Source organism: Tenrec ecaudatus, chromosome 4 (genome assembly GCF_050624435.1).
Source record: "Tenrec ecaudatus isolate mTenEca1 chromosome 4, mTenEca1.hap1, whole genome shotgun sequence".
NCBI classification, from domain to species: Eukaryota; Metazoa; Chordata; class Mammalia; order Afrosoricida; family Tenrecidae; genus Tenrec; species Tenrec ecaudatus.
This window is the reverse complement of record NC_134533.1, coordinates 159,791,922-159,802,460: the sequence shown is the minus strand read 5'-3', so window position 1 is coordinate 159,802,460 and position 10,539 is coordinate 159,791,922. Positions and strand designations below refer to the sequence as shown.

Genomic DNA, 10,539 nt, shown 5'->3' with positions numbered 1-10,539 from the left:
TTCATTTCTAAGAACACACATTTTTAACCATTTTAAATTTCTTTCCAATTTTTTGCTAAAGTTCATATCATTGTGATATTTCTGCTCACAATAGGAGTATTGATCACTTATTTGTTCATGCTTTCGCTCATTTGTTTTCATCTATAAAGTGTTGTGTGCTTTATAAAAGCAAGTCTGTTTGGGGCACAAGAAAATGCTGACCATCTTTCTCAAATGTTCATAAAATTTTCAGAGTAAAATCTTAATATAGTAAATAAAGCTCTCTTTTATCATTGAGTATTTTTATTTTATTTTTATTAATCGTGTTTCCCCCTCTTCCCTCTGGACCTAGGCCTTTTGTAAACCTATAACAAAAAGGGGATCATTTGACCAAGAGTCCCATCACTTCCCAAAATAACATTCATGTTGACCTTCACTGCAACTAAACACCACCATTCCCCTGTCTCAAGACAACCTTTGCAGCTCTCCTCACAGCTGTGTCTGCTCACAGTTTATAAATCAGCACTCTTTCTGTTGCTGTTGTTCGTTTGTTTGCTGGTTGGTTTGGTTTTGGGGAGTTTGCTCATTTGTTTGCAATGAACATCCAAAATCTTTTTTTATTTTTTTTATTAAAAGATCATTTTATTGGGTCCTCTTACAGCTCTTACAACAATCCATATATAATTGTATCAAGCATATTTATACATCATTTTTTCTAGACATTTACTTTCTATTGAGTCCTTGGTATCAGTTCCTCTTCTCCATCACCCCCTCCCATCACCCCTTGATAAATTATAAATTATTAGTAGTATTATAAATTATAATTTATTGGTAATATTTTCATATCTTACACTGACTGCTGTCTCTCTTCCCCCATGGTTTTAGTTTTTTTGTCCCCCTGGAAGGGGGTGTGGTGTGGTTACGTGTCTATCAGTGCAATCGGATCCCCCCTCTCCCCACCTTCCCTCTACCCCTCTGGTATCACTACTCCCATGCCTGTTCCTGGATTCTGTGCGCTGTGAGCGCTTATATCTGTACCTGTGTACATGCTACAGTCTAGCCTGAAGTGAAAGGCAGTACTAGGGTCATGGTGGTGGGGGGTGAGGAAGCTTCAAAGAACCAGAGGAATATTTTGGGTTTCATCAGTGCTTTACTGCACCCTGGTTGACTCATTCCTCCCTTATGCCCTTTCTTTGAGGGGATGTCCCATTGTCTACAGATGTGTTTTGGTTCTCTGCTCTGATCCCCCTAGTTCTCAACAGTATGGTTTGTTTGCTTGTTTGCTATGTTTTGGGTCTTCTGATACCTGTTATCTGGTCCCGACAACACCTCATGATTGTACAGGCTGGTGTGCTTTTTCCATGCAGGCTGATGCTTCTCTGCTAGATGGCTGCTTGTTTAACTACAAGCCTTTAAGACCCCAGAAGCTATATCTTTTGATAGCTGGGCACCATCCACTTTCGTTACCATATTTGCTTGTGCACCCATTTGTTTGTGCACCCAAGAGGCTGAGCATCACAGAATGCCAGTTTGTTAGAACATGTTCTTTCATTGAGGGTGGGTATGAGCAGAGGCCTGAAATTCGTCCACTACCTCAGTGTATTGCCATTAAATATATATACCTAGACCAATACCTCTATTTTAAGAATAAATGTATTTACATATGTATACACCTATGCTTATACCTCTATCCATAGCTTTGCTTCCTACAGTGCTCCTCTCTTTCCTTACCTTCCTCCTGCCCCACCAACACACTGGCCCTACTTGTGCCTCGTAGTAAATTCTCTGTTAGACTGCTGTTGCTCCAAGACGCCCACCATCTCTACATGCTCCTTGTTGTTGATTTTTAATTCACTAGCTGTTCCCGTCTATGGCATTGTTTGCTCCTTGCCCCCTCCCCACCCCCTTCCTCTGCCCCAAGTCCCACCTGGACCATTGATCCTTTTGCTTTCTCCTCGATCTGGCTTCCCATACCTATCTTATATAAGATAGGCAAAATCTTTTCAATAGCAGGATGGGATCTGGGTTAGTTTTATAGCTGCAGCTGGAACGTCAGCCTCTGGAGAGCTCAAACTTCTGGCCCTTAGAGCAGGCATATGGTTTGATGTGGCTGTGGGTGTGTGGGGTGCAGTCCTTTGCCGAAATGCCTGTATCCCTCCCAGCACTTGCGTGGACCAGACAGCAGGGCAGTGCCACAGCCCTTGGGGGAGTCCAGGGCCAGCTGGTCGACGGTGAGGATCTTGCCCTCAGCCTTGAGGATGAGGTCCAGCCCCGGCTGCTCACTCACAGGGCGCACCCCTTCACTTTGGCACCTCCTGCACCCACACGTCATCCATTATAGTCCCCACAACCACAGCTGTCTTGTTCTCTCGGCCAGGAAGCTTCATCTTCCAGATCATCCACCAGAGGGACAGGGGCGGCCGGTGGCTGCAGCTCATGAACAGCCTCTGCAACACAACCTGGATGGAGGTGGAGTTGGTACGCCAGGCCAGACACCTGTACCACTTGACCAAGAGGCACAGGCAGATGTCCTGGCTCTTGGGTTCCTTGTGGCAAACCTTTCTGTCCTTGTTGTGCGGGCGTCTATTCCCAGGATGGCGCCTCCTGCTCAACCAGGGCCAGAAGCAAGTCAGCACTCTTTGGATAGTCCCTATTGCATTTCCTGTTTGTATACATAACATGCACCACCACCACCACCACCACCACCCCCATGCTTTGCTGATAACTACTGCCTCGTGGTTTTTCTAAATGTTCCCCTCATAATGGCCAGGCTCAGTTTGCTGAAAGGCACTGAGAGCTTCCTTAAACAAAAATCAGAGATGAGCCAAAATTTACCAAGTGTGTCTATTTCTACTGTAGGTTCTGTGTAGTTCCAAAAAAAGCACTTGTGATCACTTACAACAAAAATATGTCATCAGCATCCCCTTACGGAAGGGTCGCAAGAAGGAGACGAGCCAGTCAGGGTACAGTGTAGCAACAATGAAACATACAACTGTCCTCTAGTTTCTGAATGTTTCCTCCTCACCCACTATCATGATCCCAATTCTACCTTACAAATCTGGCTAGACCAGAGCATGTACACTGGTACACATAGCAACTGGAAACACAGGGAATCCAGGATGGATGATCCCTTCAGGACCAGTGGTGTGAGTGGCAATACTAAGAGGGTAGAAGGATGGTGGGGTGGAATGGGGGAACCGATTACAGGGATCTACATATAACTCCTCCCTGGGGGGAAAGACAACAGAAAAGTGGGTGAAGGGAGACGTCGGGCAGTGTAAGACATGACAAAATATTAATAATTTATAAATTATCAAGGTTTCATGAGGGAAGGGTCAGGGATGGAGGGGGGAAATGAGCTGATACCAAGGGCTCAAGTAGAAAGAACATGTTTTGAGAATGATGATGGTCACACATGTACAAATGTGCTTGACACAATGGATGGATATGTGGATTGTGATAAGAGCTGTATGAGCCCCCAATAAAATGATTTTTAAAAATATGTCATCAGGTTAATTACCAGGAAGCTAAAACAAGAAGTCATAAAGCGATGGGACCTGTTCCTCTGGTGAGCCTCAGGGATACATTTTGTCACAGACATTAATAAAAAATTTTTTTTAAAAGAAGTCATAAAGCCTGGAACTTGAATAAGAGCTATTGTAACAACGGCAAGTACTGTTTGGGTAGAAGCTTTCCAGCACGCAGGGGAAAGAAAACTAGAGAAGGCTGGCACCGTGTGACCCAGGAAAATGTAATGGGGTAGAGAGGTTCTGCCAAATACTTTGGGAAGGGACTCACCTTGCCTCAGACACCATGCTTCCTGTGCAGAAACAGGGACCAAAGACACGCAGAGGACTCTCAGACACCAGCATCCAGTGCAAAAGCTGACAGATAATTGATGGCAGATGATGAATTAAGCTTGCGAATTGCAACATGCAAAGGCTGTGTGGGAACACGAGGCTCGCAGGGTTCTGTCTCCTACGGGGAAGCCAATAGACTTATGATTTTATTTTCCTTTTAATAAACCTGACTACTTCACTCACTTGTAAGTGATCACAAATGCCTTTTGAAACCGCGGAGAACATAAATTATAAATAAATAAACCTGGGGAAATTTGGCTCGTCTCTGACTTGTGTTTGAGGAAGATCCAGTCCTCGCCCCATAATGGACACAGCCATCGTGGTGGTGATACATTATAGAATCAGAGTAACTACTAGATAAACATGAGCGATGACTCCCGTTACATTTATAAAAAATAAACGACGTTAGCCGAGGACTGAATTCATGGGCCTCTGTGTACTAGATGCTCAAGGTCAAGCCCAAGGCAAGCATGAGAACAGAGAGATAATAAGGGTGTGCTCCTCAGAGCAACCAACCATACAATTCTAAAGGGCAGCCGGCAGCATTTGCTTCTAAGTTCAGGAGACAGGAAGGGGCAAGAAAGATGAGTGAATGGAAACCGTGAACCCGGGGACGACATAGGGAGAGCAATGGTACATTGAGGAGATTACAGCTCGTGCCACAAAACAAACTGTGTATTCGTTGTTGAATGGAAAAAATAATAATCTGTTCTGTAAACTTTTACCCAAACCATAATGAAATGTTCAAACAAAAAGTTTTAAAAGAATATGTAGATGGATAGATAATTGATAGATAGATACATAGATAGATAGATCAGTTGTGGGCCATGCTGTTTTATTAATGAGAAGCTCACATAATTTCTGCAGTCTGAACCTGTGGATCACTCAGTCTGACAAGGGAATTTGATCAATGAGAACTCAGCAGAACCTCCCCAGGGCCCTCCTTGACGATAAACCCACCCAGTGAGAGCCTCTCCCCAGAGAAAGGGAAGCATGAGAGCCCCCAGAGGAAGCTGTGAGAAGGGCACTGAGCTGCCCTTGCATCATAGAAAGCAGGAGAGCTGCTTCAGGGTGCTGAGCCAGGCTCAGGAGGGAGACCTGCCAGGCATGCCAGCCTTGGGCATGATGGGAACCGGAAAGAGTTTCAGCACACCAGGTTCACTCCTGACCGTTGCTGCTCTTCTTCCCCATCTGACACTCCAGATCAGCATGGGCCTGCTGCTCGTGCCGTTAACAGGGAAGAAAGGAGGCAGTGTGATGTGGCTTTCTGTGTGGACACGATTTCAGGACCTGTGATGAGAGATGAGCTGAGAGTGTGAAGGACAGGGAGTCGCTGGCCTCGTGACGGAGTGGGTGCTGAAAGCAGTGAGAACGCCTAGCTTCAGGGCTTGGTGGTGATGCAGAAGGTAGCCACCGAGAGTCTGGATTCTGAATTCCCACCACCTGTGTTTAAGAAATGGATATGGCTGGGATGAAATTCTCCCAATAACTGGATTCGTACATAAAGGAAACAGGTGACAGGAGAGATAATGTCTTCAAAGAGCAGTCTTATAAGGACATTCTTAAAACCTCTTAAAAGCAGAGCAGCACAGGGGAAGCCATTTTTATGGAAGAATAAAAAATGAATCAGAATACATTATTTTAAGGGATCCATCTTGATAAAAATAAGGAGACTTTAGAGCACCAGAATGAATTGCCATGTTTCAAGGAAAGTAGGGTTTAAAAGCCAACCTATTAGTAGTGATTCCTTTGTTTTTGTCGTTGTTTTATTTGGCTTTTATAAGCAGAGTGAACTATACAGACTGTGTAACTATGTGGACCTCACCTATGTGGACAGGCCCCTCACCTGTGGCTGCAGCTACTAAACTGATGTTTGTAACCAGGGAGGCAGTTAAGCAAAATCGTATCCCACTCTGTGTAGCTATGGGGACCTTCTCCAGGCTGTTCAGTCCTAAGCTAGCTATGACAGCACTCCCCTGTGGTGCAGACAGTGTGAGGGTTTTGTGAAGGGAACAGATAGTCTCGTGTTTTCCCTGATTAAAGAGCAGGAAAGTCAGTCAATAAGGACTCGGTAGAACCTACCAAGGGCCTTTCCATGATGGCAAACCCATCCCATCAGAAATTTGCATGTTGTGTTTTTGTTGTTTTTGATGGCATGGGCAACGGTACCCAGAGGTTGGCCACACGCCTTCAGAATTCTCACAACTCATTTCTCTGCAAAATGAATGAATATTTTGACTGTAGTTTCTATCTTAAGCAATCTTGAAACCTCAGGCCTTCCTTTCGTAATGTCATCAATGTTGAGGAGGCAGTTCCAGGCAGAGATTAAACCCTCCCACTGGCAGCAGTAAGTAATATAAAACTATGACCATGACGTCGATTTGAACTCGGAGTGACCCGATGTGCTGCAGAATGAAACCGTGCTCCATCGGGTTCTCTTGGCTGTCATCTCTGTGGAAGCACCGCTGCTGCTGCACGACTGAGAAGGGCTCGAACCACCAACCTTCAGGTGAGTTGTAAGGAGAAACCATTTGGGCTACCCAGAGTTCCTTTCGGCAGCCCACCCCACTGCCTTCAAGTAGATCCTGACTCCTGGGGGTGCTATCTCGGCAGCACACAGTGCTCTCTCAGCCCAGAGCATGCAGCAGAATTGTAGTCCTAAAAATACTAGTGTTACAGAAAGTGCCCTATCTACTTCTTCCTTGCCTGTTCACTGTCGGCTGCATGGCTGTATCCTAAGGACTCTCAGGAGGCGTGGCACAGGAAAACACACATGCATACACACCAAGAAAAAGAAGAAAACTTAGAAGTTGACTCAGAAGCTACGCAGTACAAATAAATGCAGCTTGGCAGTACAAATAAATGCAGGTTGGCAGTACAAATAAATGCAGACGAACGGTGTGCAAAGCTATGCTATTTCCACTTGGTGAAGGTATCGTGTCACTGAATTGTCCTCAGATAGATGGCTGAAAATTCAAATGTTTTGTTAGAGACATTTCACCACAATAAGAAGTTCAAAGTGTTTAGAACTGTATGTCTATATATTCTGTCTTCCAATTTGTATTATTTTAACTTATTTTGAGTTTCCATCTGCTACTTTCCAGGATCTCAGGCAACAGAAGGCAATCGGGGATGGACCGCCTCGGAGACATCTGTCACCAAGCAGTGGACCCTAGGCTGGCAGGTCCCCCCACCGCTGCCCTAGCCTACTTGAGTGAAGCAGTCTCTTCTGAACTGTCCCAAGTATGTCATAACTGTAGTGCCTTGCCGCCCTTCCCCCCAAAGGCTTGCCTAGGGATTAAGCAACCATGTTAATTGAGAGCAATTGAAAGAAATGACTCTGAAGCCAGCTGGTCCGGGTTCCTAACTGTGTGAGCAGGAAATGACGGAAGTCAAGCCTCGCTTTCGTCTTTCACAGCATGGGATAGCGTGTCCAGCTCAAGGAGCTCCTGTGAGAAGCCAGGATCAGCCCGGCACTTAGAACAGAATCCCGTAGGGCTTGATAGTCACTAAAATCGAAGGTCCGTAGAGCAATGACTTCTTTCCATCTGCTCACCGCACTTGTACCAGCATCCACCATACAAAGGAGTGGAATGAATGCAGGGCTGGTTTGGAAGCATGAAGAACTAGTGTGCAATCCATCCCACGACCTCGGAGCTCTCGGTTCGCATGCTCTCTCCTCAGAGCCCTGGCAAACACCTCTCTAGCCCCAGAGAAATCTCTTTGTCCTTTGGGTTTCTGGTGACTTCTGTGTTGGCCGCCATACGCCCTCTCCAGCTTTGTTCACCCGGTGCTGTGACGACATCCAGCCGAGCCCTCCTTCTCTGTCCAGCAGCTCCCTCCATGGAAGCAAAGAAGAGATTGTCTGGATTGAAGCAGGGGGAGGACCAAATGCAGAGGAACACCAAAAGTTTAAACTCTCAGAAAAGGAGTCCACTCCAAGTACTTAACTTGTGGTTGCTAAAAAAAAAAAAAAAAACTTATAGTTTCGCCTGAATGAGTGCTAGGTGTGTACAAAATCATGGGGATGTGTTTTGTAATCGCAATGTGAAATGCACCTCACGCCTGCACATGTCAGCTGTATCTAATTGGTATGAGAATCATGATCTCGTCATCCTCCGGGCGTGCTGGCCAGAACCCAATTTCCTCCTGGCTCCCAGGGGAACAGGATCAGGTTGGCTCTTGGGTGGCCATGTCACTGGAGTCCTATCAGTGAGCAATTTGTCCCCTTTGATAAAAGCCATGCTCTGTTTGCTGGGTACACACAGCCCAACCCAGGCATACCACATACACTTTCTGGGCAGAGGTGGGGTGAGCATGTAATAAAAGAATTTCCTGCCAAATCAGAATTCACAGTCGTGCTCTCCTCCACCCTGGCTCCCACCCTTCTCCTCCCACTCCCCCTGCTCGTTACTAAAGCAGTCTGCGTTTGTTTAGCCAAAAGACACACCCACCAAGGCTCCTTTGTTTACTGAGATCTGTGCCATGTGCCATGTCCAGATAGCAGGCCTGAGCTGGCTTGGCCTCTGTCTCCTTATCCTTGACTTCCGTGAGAGTCTTCACATCTGGACCCGCAGATGACCGCGCTTCTTCTGGAATGACAGTACCAGAGGTGGATGTCGTGCTCACATTCAGAGTGGCCATGGTGAAGTGCTGTTCATTCATTTCAGGCTCCTGTGATCCTCTGTAGAACCGGACAAGCCCCACCCGGTCCCATGCCATCCCCCAATGGTTCCTCAGCTTGAGCTCATTGTGGCAGCCAATGTGTGCACCCATCATGTTGAGGGTCTTCCTCTTTTTCGCTGCCCCTCTACTGAGCATGAAGCCAGGGACTGGTCTCTCCTGACAGCATGTCCAAAGTATCCAAGACGATGCCTCACATCACTTCCAATGGAACCGCTGTCCTACCAGTGTGTCTGCAAAAGGGATCCCAAATCCATTCATCCACTTCTCTCCCTCTGCCTCTGCCACCTTCCCATTCCAGTCACAGCATTCCTGCCTGGTCCACCATTGGAAACTGTCACTGTCTTCCTGCTTCTGCTCTGAGAGGCACCTATCATTCTACAGCACGTTCAACCAAATATTTGTGTAATTTGAAACAGATCCTGTAATATAAAACAGATCCTGTAATTCTTCAGTGGCCTCAAAAGGCTTGACCTCAGCTCCCAAGGCCCACAGGAACCCAGCCTGGTCTTCCACCTAAAGGCACATCTTTCATCTCCATATACCTAGGTTTGTTTTCAACCCTGCCAGTCACCTTCCTGCTCGGGGTCATGATTCCTCCTCTACCTGGGACACTGTCCTCCAAGGTCCTAACACAGATGGCTTCTCCTCGTCATTCAGGGCTCCGCTGAGACGCCCTTTCTCACTCAGAAATGCCCCGTCTTGCTCTAGAGCACTGATCGCTGTGATGAAATTGGAAGCTGACCTGGCTATTTTTTGAATGATTATTATCTAGTCCCTCCCCCAAGGAACCCGGTTGCTGTATTGGTTATGTGCTAAGCTGCTCACCGTGAGGTTAGCAGTCTGAAACCACCAGTCCCTCTGAGGGAGAAAGGCGGGCTTGCTACTCCCCTAAGGAGTCAGCAGGCTCAGAAAGCCACAGGGGCAGTGCTGTCCTGGCCTATAGGAGGTGATGAGTCATAACTGTCTGGATGGCAGAGCATGTGGTTTCAGAAGCTGCTCCTCCACACACGCTCTTACACTTGTTCTGTGGGAGCAAGTGCCAACGTCTCCAGCCAGCAGAACCCTGCTTGGCTCGCAGGTGCTCAGACAGCACTGCACAAAGGAGCAACTGGATGAGCCCCTGGAAGATTATGTGTTCCCAAAAGAAGAAGAAACCCTTTCTCCCTTGCCTGGGAAATGAGATTGTTAAATAAGATAGCTGAGCCCTTCTGGATTTTTTTCCCTGTAATTGAACTTGCATTCTAACAATTTGCTTAGTAAGGACATCACTTTTCCCAGAGAGCTTAAAGGGTTACTGTAATCACCTCCTAAAGTATGAATCAGTGCCTGCCTAGCTAGAGTCAAACTTCATCAGCACAAATAATACAGTTAATGCTTGCCAATAAGGTAGGACAGGATCAAGTAAAATGGAAAAGAGGCCCTCTTTACTACAAATGATGGAATAAACTGCTTGTGTTCAGGGCCCATTTTTATGCCCTTAGCTTTTCTTTGGACAGAACTGAGCCTCCAGAAGCTGCAAATTGTCAGCAGCACTGGGGTTTTTCACTTCCATTCAGTTTTTCAAGGTCTTCCTGACAAAAACTACAAGGATGGGGAAAAACCCTCATTTGTTTGCCAGGTGTTCCAGCTGTGGAACTTGCTCTCAGTCCCTCCCCGCAAATGGCCATCGCTCTTAGGTTTCAACCTCCCTCTTCCAATGTATGTCTGAAGACTTCAATTCTCCCATGCCCTTTGAAGGAATAGAAAGTGCCTCAATATATTGTGAGCTTTAAAACACTCACATTTCAAGCCAGCCCCCATGGTGCATGAAAGAACCCACCTTGAAAAACATTAGAAGTTTGAGACAACACTGGCAACAACCCAAAATGAAAACACTGTGGCAGTGTTATTGCTGGGAGCTGCCATCGAGCCACAGTAACCCCGCGGCCTCCTTATTCGCTCTGTACCACCAGAATCAAGATTCACTGTAGGAATGATTTCTCCCAGGAAGATTTTCATCAGCCACCAGGACTGC

The 10,539-nt window shown here is 46.4% G+C and overlaps 1 pseudogene; it reads right to left on the bottom strand.

Moving 5' to 3' along the window:
• Positions 1-1,953: 1,953 nt before the first annotated feature.
• LOC142446102 (large ribosomal subunit protein eL18-like) lies at positions 1,954-8,483 on the bottom strand (annotated as a pseudogene).
• Between the last annotated feature and the right edge of the window lie 2,056 nt (positions 8,484-10,539).